This window comes from Schistocerca serialis, chromosome 2 (assembly GCF_023864345.2).
Source record: "Schistocerca serialis cubense isolate TAMUIC-IGC-003099 chromosome 2, iqSchSeri2.2, whole genome shotgun sequence".
Lineage (NCBI taxonomy): Eukaryota > Metazoa > Arthropoda > Insecta > Orthoptera > Acrididae > Schistocerca > Schistocerca serialis.
The window spans coordinates 458,610,298-458,624,935 of record NC_064639.1 but is presented as its reverse complement, the minus strand read 5'-3'; the positions used below and the strand labels follow the sequence as shown (position 1 = coordinate 458,624,935).

At 44.2% G+C, this 14,638-nt stretch overlaps 1 pseudogene; it reads right to left on the bottom strand.

Annotated features, from left to right (window-relative positions):
* Positions 1–1,328: 1,328 nt before the first annotated feature.
* LOC126459395 (5S ribosomal RNA) lies at positions 1,329–1,447 on the bottom strand (annotated as a pseudogene).
* Positions 1,448–14,638: the final 13,191 nt, after the last annotated feature.

Here is a 14,638-nt window from a genome sequence, read left to right as displayed (position 1 = left end):
CGTACGACACGACGTGCTGAAAGTGCCTTGGCAGCAAAAAACAATGCGAAAAACGGCCTGTTTAATAATGACAGTAAAACAAATATTAAAACGTGAAAAATATTTACAAACGATTTAAAGTTTCTGGAACTATTCATGGTGTAAAGGTTTTGTATAAAAGAAACCTGATTTTCTTAGATTTTTATATTAAAATGAAAAAAGCTAAAAGGTGAAATAAAAACAATAATAATGCATTTAAAACAAGTTGTAGAAACTATGGTCTTAGAAAAAAGGCTTTGTAATTGCATTAAAAGTTTAAGGACGTGCACTGGGAAAAAATGTCTGTTTTCGGAAATGTAAAACGTTAGGTGTTAAGAGAGGTAGTAAGGTGTGGGTATAAGCATATGGGTCCAGTCGGTAGTATCTAAGGAAAAGGTATTGGAGTGGATATTGGGAAGACAGGAAGAGAGGTCCCGACAGATCCTTAATATAAGGGATAGTGAGATGAAAACGACACAGATGGAAAAAAAGTAAGTATAGTGTTTATTATTCAAAAGTAATCGCAATAACTTTTAATACATTCGTCGCACTGTGAGACAAGACGGTCAGTGCCTTCATGAGAAAATATTTGCTGTTGCCTATGGAACCACGATTGTACCTAGGAGTGCTCTTCTTCGTCAGAAGTAAATCGACGACCACGAATGTCTTTATTCAGCGCTCCAAAAAATGAAATCGCTTGGGTACAAATCGTACAGTATGGAGGATGTGTAAGAGCTTACCGTCGGGTTCACATGTTGCCAAAGTTGTTTCGAGTACGCTGCAAAAGTTTCGCTGGGAAGCCCTGACGCGTCCCCCATACAGTCCCGATATCTCCCCATGCAATATCCATATTTTTGGAGCCCTGAAGAAAGAAATACGCAGCCGTCTATTTGCTCCGGATGAAGAGGTGCTTGCCTGGACACAATCATGGTTTCGTAGGCAATCGCAAATATTTTCCATTAAGGCACCGATCGTCATATTTCACAGTGTAATAAATGTATTATCCGTTATTGCGACTACTTTTGAAATAATAAACAGTTTATTTACATATTTTCCATCTGTTTCGTTCTTATACGAAGGAGAATAGGGGTCAGGAAAAGTCCCCGCCCAAGCAGGCCTCGAAGGGCTCAACGGGACCGACCGACTGCCGTGTCATCCTCAACCGACAGGCCTCACTGGATGCGGACATGGAGGGACGTGTGGTCAGCACACTATTCTCCCAGCTGTAGTCAGTTTTTTGTGACCAGAGCCGCTACTTCTCAAACAAGTAGCTCCTCTGTTATCCTCACAAGGGCTGAGTGCACCCCACTTGCCAACAGCGCTTGGCAGACCCAGATGGTCACCCATCCAAGTGCTAACCAAGTCCGACAGCGCTTATCTTCGGTGATCTGACGAGAACCGGTGTTACCACTGCAGCAAGACCATTGGCACGGAATAAGGAAATGTGTGGAGGAAAACACTCGTGGCTGATTGCATGGAATATAACATGGAAATGCATCACTTCAAGAAGTGAGAACAACATGTTTGACTGATAAACCATTATACTTGTGTATTACCATGAAATACATACAGAATGCTGAAATTATAATCAAACAGAACACTTAATGTGTCTTCGTTCGTAACGTTGTGCCTGCTAGCGCTGTGTAGGCATGAAGCAAATCATACAATGACGTATATGCTATGATCGATAGGTGCAAAGTTCCAGAATGAGATTTTCACTCTGCAGCGGAGTGTGAGCTGATATGAAACTTCCTGGCAGATTAAAACTGTGTGCCGGACCGAGACTCGAACTCGGGACCTGCAAAGGACCACAGTTTTAATCTGACAGGAAGTTTCATATCAGCGCACACTCCGCTGCAGAGTGAAAATCTCATTCTGGAAACATCCCCCAGGCTGTGGTTAAGCCATGTCTCCGCAATATCCTTTCTTTCAGGAGTGCTAGTTCTGCAAGGTTCGCAGGAGAGCTTCTGTAAGGTTTGGAAGGTAGGAGACGAGGTACTGGCAGAAGTAAAGCTGTGAGAACGGGGCTTGAGTCGTGCTTGGGTAGCTCAGATGGTAGAGCACTTGCCCGCAACAGGCAAAGGTCCCGAGTTCGAGTCTCGGTCCAGCACACAGTTTTAATCTTCCAGGATGTTTAAGGTGTAAAGTTGTTCAACCTGACATCTTTATTCTTGGACAGAATGTACAAAAATATGTAAAAATTATATAATTCATACAGGAATGTAAGCGTATTGCGGAAGTCGTTATGGGTAAGTGATTGCGTTGCCACACCGAAGTTGCCAATGCAAATCGATATCGCAGATATTATCGAGCACTCGCTGCAACCCACAACGACGTATGGGAGGCGCTACAAAGGACCACACCTCCCCTCTGAGCATAGCAGCGCCCTCACACTGAGGTCAATATAGTGTCGAGTTAGCAAGAGCTCTGCCCAGTTCGAGACCTCAGCTACAGCAGTCAACATCAGCGAGTAGGACAGTGACAGTTAAAACTTCGAACAGAAACATACCTGTATCAATGTTGCACATCGTACCTCAGGAGAACAGTTTGTTAATTAGTGATGCTTTCCTAATCCATGAAACTGGTAAGTTATCCAGTATTCCTGCGTCAAAGCTAAGTAAATTTTTTTATTCGTTTGTGTAATAATGTGAACTAATATTTCATGTGTTTTAATGTGAAGAACCTTCCTCCAGAGTAATCAAAGAACCTGCAGTTGTGGCCAGACGTAAGGAGTTTCGTCAGGTCAAAATAGCAAGCTTATTTTGGAAATTAACAGTGCTTGCCTCGAGGAACCATCTCTACCACTCGCCTTAAACGTTTTGGATTACTTGTTCCAGTACTAAGGTACAGAAACTTACCCCTTGAGGAGACTGAATTCGATAAATTACACGCTATGAAGACCAGACAACTTTTAATAAATATTTCTTTTGCTGTCTGTAAATAACTGTTTAAACACTCTCCCACACTCAAAGGAAGGCATATTTATGTCACATTATGAGCTACCGATACCAAAATCTTTATTTGTTACCAGTTTCAGCCACTCTGATCCTCAGCTACTCTGATCAGCGAGACTGAAACTTCTAGCAAACAAAGCTTTTTATTTAATTGTCTTGATCGCAAAGTTTTTGAAAAGAATTATCGGTTTGTTTACGCAGCAACCATCTTCAAAATCTCTCATTCTGTTGCACAGCAACAAGTCACAACCATGTAAAAATAATACTACTTTTTCATGGTTATAACTTGTTTCTGTGCTGCAGAACGAGAAATTCTGAAGATAGCTATTGTACAACCGAAACAGGTAACTCTGTTTAAAAAACTTTAAGATCAAGTCTATTAAATAAAAAAAATTATATATCATATTATTGCTTCCCAAATTGTCATTTTATGGTAAATTCTATTCAAAGTTTTGTCTTTTAGGAGCTCAAGTTGTTACATGAAAATGGCTTTCAGAACTGCACCACTGGGGCTGGACATATCTGCCTGGGATTACTGGGCAGCAGTGCTGCCAAATCTTGCAACGAACCTGTTGCATCATATCGTCTTCTCGCCTTGAGACTGATTTAACCGCGTGTACACAGAGCGAGCGCTTTAGACGGATTTAATCTCGTGACTACGACGTCAGTGGAATTCCAGAAGGATTACTGGAAACTAGGCACCGGCATGACAACAGAGCTGGACGAATGTAGTTTTTAGACCGGACTCAGAACTGTTGAACACTGCTGCAGGTCTGTCTACAAAGAGCGTGTCACTTTCCTCTCGGATTATACACTGGTGAGCAATATCTAAGGACAAAAGTAACTTTTGCACGATGTGGTACTGTCAATTTACACAGATCGTTCAAACTTGGACTGTACGTAGAAAGAACTGCTATAATATGCTATAGAAGACAACTGAAAGAAATACACAATGAGACGAACAGAAATTACACTTTTATTCAAAGACAACAATTACACTGAAGCCACAGCCATTTCTGATGGTCCCCTGGACGTTACAAAAGGCCGGAGATCATTCTTATTAGGGGTGTGATGAGTTCCTGCGGTAGAGCGTTCCGTTCCTCCACTATCGCGGTTGAAAACTGCTGGATAGTCTTCGGTACACGTGTACGTCCTGTAATAAGTCTGTCCAAAGCTCACCACACGTGCTCGATAGGATCTCAGTCGAGGGACAGGCAGGCCAGTCTATTCGCCGTGTATTCTCTCGTTCGAAAAGTTCCTACACCTGCGGTAACCGATGCGGTCGCGAACTGTCATCCATAAACATGAAGTCAGAAACAAATGTACTTCTAAAAAGGGAGGGATTTTTAATTGGTATAAAGAATGGCAGCTAACTCTAAATATGGATAAATGTAAATTAATGCAGATGAATAGGAAAAAGAATCCCGTAATATTTGAATACTCCATTAGAAGTGTAGCGTTTGACACAGTCACGTCGATTAAATATTTGAGGGTAACATTGCAGAGCGATATGAAGTGGGACAAGCATGTAATGGCAGTTGTGGGGAAGACGGATAGTCGTCTTCGGCTCATTGGTAGAATTTTGGGAAGTTGTGGTTCATCTGTAAAGAAGACCGCTTATAAAACACTAATACGACCTGTTCTTGAGTACTGCTCGAGCGTTTGGGATCCCTATCAGGTCGGATTGAGGGAGTACATAGAAGCAATTCAGAGGCGGGCTGCTAAATTTGTTACTGGTAGGTTTGATCATCATGCGAGTGTTACGGAAATGCTTCAGGAACTCGGATGGGAGTCTCTGGAGGAAAGGAGGCGTTCTTTTCGTGAATCGCTACTGAGGAAATTTAGAGAACCGGCATTTGAGGCTGACTGCAGTTCGCCGCCAACTTATATTTCGCGAAAAGACCACAAAGATAAGATAAGAGAGAAAGAAAGATTAGGGCTCGTACAGAGGCATATAGGCAGTCATTTTTCCCTCGTTCTGTTTGGGAGTGGAACAGGGAGAGAAGATGCTAGTTGTGGTACGAGGTACCCTCCGCCACGCACCGTATGGTGGATTGCGGAGTATATATGTAGATGTAAATGTAGATGGAGAAGAGTACAATGTCATAACAACGTTGAGCGGTGAGCGTACCGTGTTCAAAGATTTGCAAATCAGTACGCTCATGCAACATTACAGCTCTCCACACCATAATACGTGGACCACCAAAACGATCATGCTCGAGAGTGTTTCTGGGTGCATTACGTGTTTCCACCTTTAGCCACATGAGGGTGCATCCAGCTTTGTCGAACATGATCGTTCTGTTGGTATAGGTGTTATGGTGTCACAATTTCCATGGGCGTACTGACCATGATCTTGGAAGTCGGTACACTAACCGATCTACATTATTGTGACGCTGTACACCTACCCCATGTGCGTCCTTTGAGGGGTGCATTCGGCCCTGACCTCATTTTTATTGCTGACCGTGCGCGATGACATCTAACAACGCGGGCGGAGGAGCTCTTGGAACGAGACATATTTGACGAATGGACCAGCCTACCCATTCTCCCGACTTAAATCCAATCGAGCACGTGTGGGATGCATTGGGGAGACGTACTGCGGCATGGCAACATGCACCAACGACCATCAGCAGTTGTCAATCACACTAGTGGAACAACTACTAAGTAGCCCCGTGGCCAGTATGGAAGCACGTTTCAGAACATACATTGCCGTCGGTGGTGATCACACACCCTATTAAGAACCATGTCCTGGCTTTTGTAATGTCCAGAGGTAAACATAAATGGCTGTGACTTTACTGTAATTATTGTTTGATGTCATTTCTGTTCATCTCATTGTGTATTTCTTTCAGTTATCTCCTTTACTATTCTCCAGCAGTTATTTCTATGTGTAGTCCACGATTCATCGAACTATGCTGCTTGACAGTTACATATCAGGCGAAAGTTACTTTCGTCCTTAAGTTTTGCATACCAATATATGAATTATACACAGAAATTTACGACAATAAGGTCCACTGCTTTTGGCAGCAGTATACAATTATTACTGCAAAGACTGTTCACTAAAGACTTCCTATGGCCCATTTCTATTATTGCAAGAATCTGAACTCGTTCATTACCATTATATATATATATATAGAAAATTTAGTGAGAAAACTAGAAACTTACTTAAACTGAGAATTCAATCTGATGGTGACATGAAAGAGTATTCAAAACTTCGTGGAGCGTTGAACAAATATATGAAGGCCGATTTAAAGAGAAGCAAGATCCAATTTAAAGGACAAAAAAAGCTTAAATTAAGCTAAACAAAAGCTCATGATTGACCAGAAGCAGATTACTGCAAAAAGTGGAAACAGTGGCAGACTTACCTATAAAGAGGAAGTTTTAAATTTTCATCAGCAATTTTTTCAGTCACCTGTATGCAAAACAAAAGATAATCGATACGAATGCGACAGCATGCGCTTCCAACGTGGTCCGAAAGGCCTTCTATGGAAATGGGATTTTTCCGGGGCTCATAGCTCGGGTTTTGTTGATGATAGAAATGTAGGGTCAAGTCTTTTGGATAGCTGTTGGGCTACGGACCGTTTGTATGCCCAACAGATGGATTCTCTTACAGGAACTACCATACAGTGTACGATAAAATTTTGAATATTACACATTTCCATCGGCTTTGGCAAATAGAACAAATTGGTTGTTGCCTCTAATGTTATATGTGGTCTACGGTGCACTTTAATGAGCATAGGGATACAATACAATAAGGCTTTAGCAATGAATGCAGAACTCTATTGTGGGTGCGACGAATTGATATTGTGGTGAACGGATATATCGACTGCGAGAATCGGACGTTCCGTGCTACGAATGCATCTATGTGTCTTACGAAACTAAAGATTTTCTTTTATGGACTCTTTGTGAAGGAAATGTAGAGATCGAACGTGTGAGAAGAGTTTCAGACGTATCCGAGCTCAGTATTTGAAGAGACAACGTCATTTAAACCTTCTGTACGCGATACTAGTGCCATATGTATTTGTGTATAATCGTTATCCAATAACTTTTGTCACCTCGGTGCATGTCTTGGCTAGCTTGTAATATATGCCGGATTATGACGAGAGGCATAAGATGGAAAATCTTTCGATGTATCAAACTAGGCTGCCGAGCATATACATATTTTGAAGCGCCAAAGAAACCGGTATAGGCATGCGTATTCAAATACAGATAAATTAATGTAAACAGGCAAAATACGGTGCTGCGATCGGCAGCGCCTATATAAGACAAGTGTCTGGCACAGCTGATCCCCTTGTTCCTAGCTTCCAGTACTTGGGCCACGCACCACCATCTGAACTTAACACTCCCATCATAGGACATCAGCTTCACACTCCGCGCTAAACGCAACACCGCTCCTGGCCACGACCGCGTTACCTCCAGCCATCTCAAACACTGCCCTCCCCCCTTCCTTGCAGTCCTTGCCACCCTCTACAACATAATCCTTGCCACCGACTTCTACCCTGACCTGTGGAAAACCTCTCGTATCCTGAAGTTCTCCAAAGCCAACAAACCTCCACCTGATGCCTCTTCCTATCGCCCTATGTGTTTCACCTTGGTGTTCAGCTAGCTCTTGGAATCTGTCCTTACCCGGCAAATCCATCACCATCTCCGCCGACACCACCTCCTCCCCAACACCCAATGTGGCTTTCGACCTTCCTTCTCTGCCAATGATCAACTCCTACACCTCACTCATCTCCTTTCCCTCCAGCTTAACTCCTATCGCTCCACCATTTTTGTCTCCCTCGACTTCAAAAAGTCCTACGACTGTGTCTGGCATCCCGATCTCCCGTTTAAACTCCAGACCTACACCCTTCCTGTCAACTATGTCCATCTGTTTGCCTGCTTCCTCTCCCGTCACCCCTCCTATGTTACCATCCATAACGCCGATGCCTGCACCTTCTACCCCTCCACCGGTGTGCCCTAGGGCTATGTCCTCTGCACTCTCCTCTACCTCCAGTACACGGCAAATAAGCCCCAACCCCCCCCCCCCTTCTTGCAGTACACTTCCTGTAGTATGCCAATGCCACCGCCTTCCTTGCCCTCATCCCTACCTTTCAGCGGTCCCGACGCCTTCTCCAGAATCACCTTGATCTATTTGCCACATTGTGTAACCAGTGGCTCCTGAAAATCAATCCTTCCGAAGACATAGGCAATCATCGTAGGTCGCACCACTCGCTCCTTCCGGCTCCTTGATTTTTCCCTTACCATCTACCCCCATCCTGTCCACTTCTCCCCCACCCTCACCTATCTTGGCCACACCATTGACCGTCACCTCACCTGGATCCTTCACCTCTGCTCTATCCAATCCAAAGCCTACTACTGCATCTGACTCCCCAAACTCCTCTCTGGCCGGACATGGGGGTTGAACCCCTCTACCATCCTTCACACCTATAAATCCTTAATCCGTCCCATCCTCTGTTATGCCAGTCCCACCAGGATCTCCACCCCCCTCCCCAAATTCTATAAGTCCCTCCAGATCTTCAAGCGCCATGCACTCTGCCTCGCCTTACATACACACATCCTGTCCCCCACACAGATCCTCTACAACCTGATCCCTTTCCCCTATCTGCTCCTTTTCCTTGAACATATCTGCATCCTCTACACCTCCCACTGACTTGATCCCCCTCATCCCCTGGTTGCTCCTCTCCTCTCCAGCCCCCACCCTCTGCTGTGCCTTCATCGTTGTGTCCCCTTCACCGTTGTGTCCCCCCTACCCTCCACCACTACACCCTTCATCTCTTTTCCCAAGGTGGCTTCCATCAACTCCCCCTCCCAAATGATTCCCTCTCTCCCTCCATTTATCCCTCCTATCAACTCTGATCCCCACCTCCCCCTCCCTTCCTCTGTCCTTTTCCTGGGCTCCCTCTCCCCCTCCTTCCATCCTGTTTTTCCCCACCTACCCTCGGCTCCCCCTTTTTTCCTTTTCCTCTCCTCCCCCACTTTTATTCCCCTCATTGGTCCGGGTCCTCCCTCCCCCCACCTGCCGCCGTGTCGCCTCTATAGTGCTGTTTTAAGTGAGTGTTCAGTGTTGTGTGTCCCCTGTAAGTGTTGCGAACAGCCACCATATTGTCGTAGTTGTGTTTTTTTATCTAGTGCGAACACAAACCAGACTGTCGCAGCGTTTTTTAATTGTGCCTGTCTATTTACTATGTGCTTTATTCAGCATCACCAACCGTTTGTTTTTATATTTTCTTCGCATCTTTTAACAATTCACGTTTTATCGCCTGCTTTTATTGTTCTCATAACTCCAAATTCTGTTTTTTACCTTTTCTGTAGGCTGCAGAGCGACCTATTGAGCTGCTGCCAGTCTGGCCCCCCACCCTCTCTCTCTCTGGGGGAATCGAAATCCAATAAAGAAAAACAAGTGGCACAGCTGACAAATCGGTTACTGCTGCTAAAATGGCAGGTTATCAAGATTTAAGTGATCTTGAACGTGGTGTTATAGTCGGCGCACGAGCGATGGGCCACAGCATCTCCGAGGAGCGATGAAGTGGGGATTTTCCCGTACGAACATTTCACGAGTGTACTGTGAATATCAGGAATCCGGTAAAACATCATATCTCCGACATCGCTGTGGCCGAAAAAAGATCCTGCGAGAACAGGACTAACAACGATTGAAGCGAAATCGTTCAACGTGGCAGAAGCGTAACTCTTCCGCAGATTGCTGCCGATTTCAATGCTGGGCCATCACCAAGTATCAGCGTGCTAACCATTCAACGAAACAGCATCGACACGGGCTTTCGGAGCCGAAGGCCCACTCGTGTACGCTTGATAACTGCACGACACAAAGATTTACGTCTCGCCTGGGCCCGTCAACACCGACATTGTACTGTCTATGATTGGAAACATGTTGCCTGGTCGGATGATACTCATTTCAAATTGTATCAAGACGATGGACGTGTATGGGTATGGAGGCAACCTCATGAATCCATAGACCCTGCATGTCAGCGGCGGAATGTTCAGGCTGGTGGAGGCTCTTTAATGGCGTGGGGCGTCTGCAGTTGGTGTGATATGGGACACCTAGTATGTCTAGATACGGCTCTGACACATGACACGTTTGTAAGCATCCTGTCTTATCACCTGCATCAATTCATGTCCGTTGTGCATTCCGACGGACTTGGACAAATCCAGCAGGGCAATGTGACACCCCACACGTTCAGAATTGCTACAGAGTGGCTCCAGAAACACTCTCCTAAGTTTAAACACTTCCGATGAACACCAGACTCCCCAGACATGAACATTATTGAGCATATCTGCGATGCCTTGCAACGTGCTGTTCGGAAGAGATCTCCACTCCCTCGTACTCTTACTGATTTGTGGACAGCCCTGCAGGATAGCTTTTTGACGAAGAAAAATAAAAAAAAGAAATGTGTGCAGCAAAGATAAGGGAAATAAGAGCTCGTACTGAGGCGTTCAGAGAGTCGTTTTTCCCTCTCGCGGTCCGCGAGTGGAACAGAGGGGGGGGGGGGGGGGGGGGAAATATGACTGGCGCGAATTGTGCCCTCCGCCACACACCGCTTGGTGGCTAGCGGAGTATATATGTAGATATGTAGATGTAGATGTAGAAAGATTGTTTAGCTACCAGGAGAATATTAATCAGTATGATTGTCTTACTCGTGAACTTCTTCGTTACGAAGATATGAGCAGCAGTACGTCTTTTTTAAGCAGTATCCTATATTTTTTATTTGATAGTCTGTTTCCTTTTCTCAAGATCTATTCAAAGGCGTGTCACACTATTCACGTAATCATGACGTTATTAAAAACAGAACACACAACTGACATTGACTCCCCTGTATTAGCACACAGTGTAAGTACCCGTGGTAACGTAATTCGCCCACTAGCTAGACCTGGTAGTAAACAAACGAAAACAAAAGGAAAATACATGCCGGTCATTCAGTCGACCGTCTTCAGATGAAGGTGTGTGTGAATACAATGTACGGCAAAGAGGAGGTGGTAGAAAAGCTACTTATATCGATGGAGAATGTAAGCTAGCAGAATAGTAAGGGCCGGTGTGAATTTCCATGTGTTTCGATTTATTTGCGTCAACTCCAGAAAGTGGATCCGTTACGTTACCACTGATAGCTGCACTGTGTGTTAGTACAGTACAGTCAAAGTCAGTTTTGTGTTATGTTTTTAATAATGTCATGTTTACGCGAACGGTACATTGTGATACGTTTTTGAATAGCTCTTGAGGGGAGGAAGTAGAATACCGAATAAAAATGTAGGATGTTATTTGAAAAAGATGTACTACTATTCACACTGTACACATCTTCGTGACGAAGAAAGGTACAAGAAAGATAATCATGCCGATTAATGTTCTCCTGTCAGCTAAACAACATTTGATTGATACATTTTTTGCTTCCGGAGAGAAAGTTATTTGGAGTGGTCTAGATAATTCCGACAGATGCACACAACTCTCGTCATTTGAAAGGCTAGATACCACGGCCGGCATTCGGTGAGGTGAAAAAATGTTTATTCGAAGATGTTCCAGAGTACGAAACAACAAGTATCGGAATATCGCCTAGAGTTCTGTCGAAACGTTTGTGGTTTCTGGTCGGCCACAGCTGACAAGTTATGAAGCCTCAATGTAGCTGACAGAGTCTGTTATATGATGTGCAATGTTTCAAGATGAACGTGAGATAATTTGAAAAAATCCACATCATGTTTCTTAGGCAGAAGTTGTCTTGTAACCGGCCAAAATAGCTTGCAACCGTTTGAAATTCACGAGCAACTCACTGGTGTTCCAGGATTTTTACTAGTCACAGGTTTAGAAAACCGTGATTTCCAAGTAATTAAACGTCGGCCCACCAATTACACGTAGAAACTCAAGATCCGTTGAAACAATGGTCACACCACGGTTTTCAGTTCTGATACTGTAAGATTATCGCCCCTCTTGGCAAACGCCTTTAGGTTACCCCTAGTCTCTCTGAAATGACAGGGCCTTATGATCTGTTTAGAAATCTATTTTCCGATCTATTAAAAATGCACAGATGCCTGTAAGGGAGACTTTTTCGGTGACACAGTGTTGTTTTTCTCACGTAGTACTGCTCTCGAAAACAGTACACTGAGGTGACAAAAGCCATGGAATACCTCCTAATTTCGTGACGGACCGCCTTTTGTCCAGCGAAGCGCAGCAACGCGATGCGCCCTGGACTCAACGAATCGCTAGATGTCCCCTGCAGAAATACTGAGCTATGCTGCCTCCGTAATCGTCCTAATTGTGAAAGTGTTGGCGGCGCAGGATTTTGTGCACGAACTGACCTCTCGATTACGTCCCATTAATGTTCTATGGGATTCATGTCGGGAGATTTGGGTGGCTAAGCCTTTCGCTCGAAGTGTCCAGAATGTTCTTCAAACCAGTTGCGAACAACTGTGGCCCAGTAACATGGTGCACTGTGTCCATAAAAATTCCATCGTTGTTTGGGAACATGAAGTCCATGAACGGCTTCAAATTGTCTCTAAGTAGCCGAACATACCAAAGGATCCACTCCATTCCAAGTACACACAGCCCATATCGTAATGGAACTATCGCCAACCACTTGGACTCATGACTCCGTGGTGTCTGTGCCACACTCGAACCCTATCGTCAGCTCTTACCAACTGAAATCGGGACTCATCTGACCAGGCCACGGTTTTCCAGTCGTCTAGGGTCCAACCGATACGTTCAGCAGCCCAGGAGACGTGCTGCAGGCGATTTCGTGCAGGTAGCAAAGGCACTCGCGTAAGTCGTCTGCTGCCATAGACGGTTAACACAACATTTCCTCGCACGTTTGTCATATGACGCACATTGATTTCTGCTGTCACGTCACGCAATGTTGCTTCTCTTTTATCACTGACAACTCCACGAAAACCCCGCTGCTCTCAGTCGTTAAGTGAAGGCCGTCGGCCACTGCATTGTCTATGGTGAGAGATAACGCGTGAAATTTGCTATTATCGGCACGGTCTTGACACTGTGGATCTCAGAATGCTGAATTCTCTAACGATTTCGGAAATGGAATGTCACAGGCGTCTAGATCCAACTACAACAACGCGTTCAGTCTGTTGATTCCCGTCGTGCAGCCATAATCAAGTCGGTAAGCTTTCCACAGGAATCATAATCATATGAATACAAGTGATAACTCCGCCAACGCACTGCCCTTTTATGTCTCGTGCGCCCGATACTACCATCACCTGTAAATGTGCACATCGCTATCTCTTGACTTTTTGCTGAGCTTTCTTCCAGTTACCTCTTCTTATAGCACAGAACTATTGAGATCCTAGCCCGTATTCTCAGCTGTAAGTGATAAACGGAAACCGGACAAAGAAATTCAATCACAAATGATGATGTTGATGTTTGGTTTGTGGGGCGCTCAACTGCGCGGTTATCAACGCCCGTACAAATTCCCAACCTTTGCTCAGTCCAATATCGTCAATTTCATGAACAATGATGGAATGATGAGTCATCTCGAGGCAGGTGAAAATCCCTGACCCCGACGGGAATCGAACCCGGGACACCGTTCAATCACAGAGATAAGGCTAGCTTTGAGAGATGAAACGGAGCAAGTTGGTGCAGTCTTTAGCACACTGGACTCGCATTCGGGAGGGCGACGATTCACATCTGTGTCATGCCAGCCAGGTTTAGGTTTACCGTGATTTTCCTAAATAGCTCCAGGAAAATATGCCGGGACGATTCCTCTGTAAGGGCGCGATCGATTTCCTTCCTCGTCCTTCAAAGAATCCGAGTTTGTGCTCCGTCTCTAACGTCCTAGCTGTCGCTGAGACTTAAACTCTTAGCTTAGCTTATCTTTCTTTCTTTCTTCCTTCCTTCCTTTCGTGAGTGATGAAATAATAAAAGAAGCAAAGAAAAAACCGGAAAAACCTAACAGAAATCCTTGGATAGTATATGCGGTATTAACGTTGATTGATAAAAGAAGAAAATATAAAAACTTAGTAGAATGAAAGAGACAAATTCTAATGAGGTCGCGTAAAAAATATGATTGACATTATGTCAAAGTTGCAAAAAGAGAACGGCTAGAAGGGAAATGCAGAATTATAGAAGCATGCATAACTATATGAAATATAGATGCTGTAAATAGGAAAATTAGAGACACTTTTGAAGAAAAGAGAAGGGACAGGATGATAGGACATGTGTTAAGCTGGTTGGTTGGTTTGTGGGGTTTGAAGGGGCCAGATGTGTTAAGCTATCAGGGAGTAACTTCCATGGTACCAGAGAGAGCTATAGATAGTAAAATCTGTAGAGGAAGACAGAGATTGGAATACAACCAGCAAATAATTAAGGACATATGGTGCCCGTGTTACTCTGAGATAAGAGGTTGGCACAAGAAAGGAATTCGTTGTATGCTGTACCAAACCAGTCAGAATACTTGCAGAAAGACATTTGGGGAGAATTAGTTGAGAACAGAGGGAGACAAGATTGTAACCTTCTTCGCTTTGGGTCAGTCTATGAACTGAACAAGTACTATAGTTACAAAAACCAAGAAGATATTTATAAAATGATTTAAAGTTCAAGGGGTAGAAATAAAAACTTTAATATTTGTCTTTGAAATTGAATTATGTCAGCGACGGCAAAGGGCTTGAAAAATAAGTTAAATACAATGGACAAGGTCTTGCAAAGAGATTACGTGATGAAGATC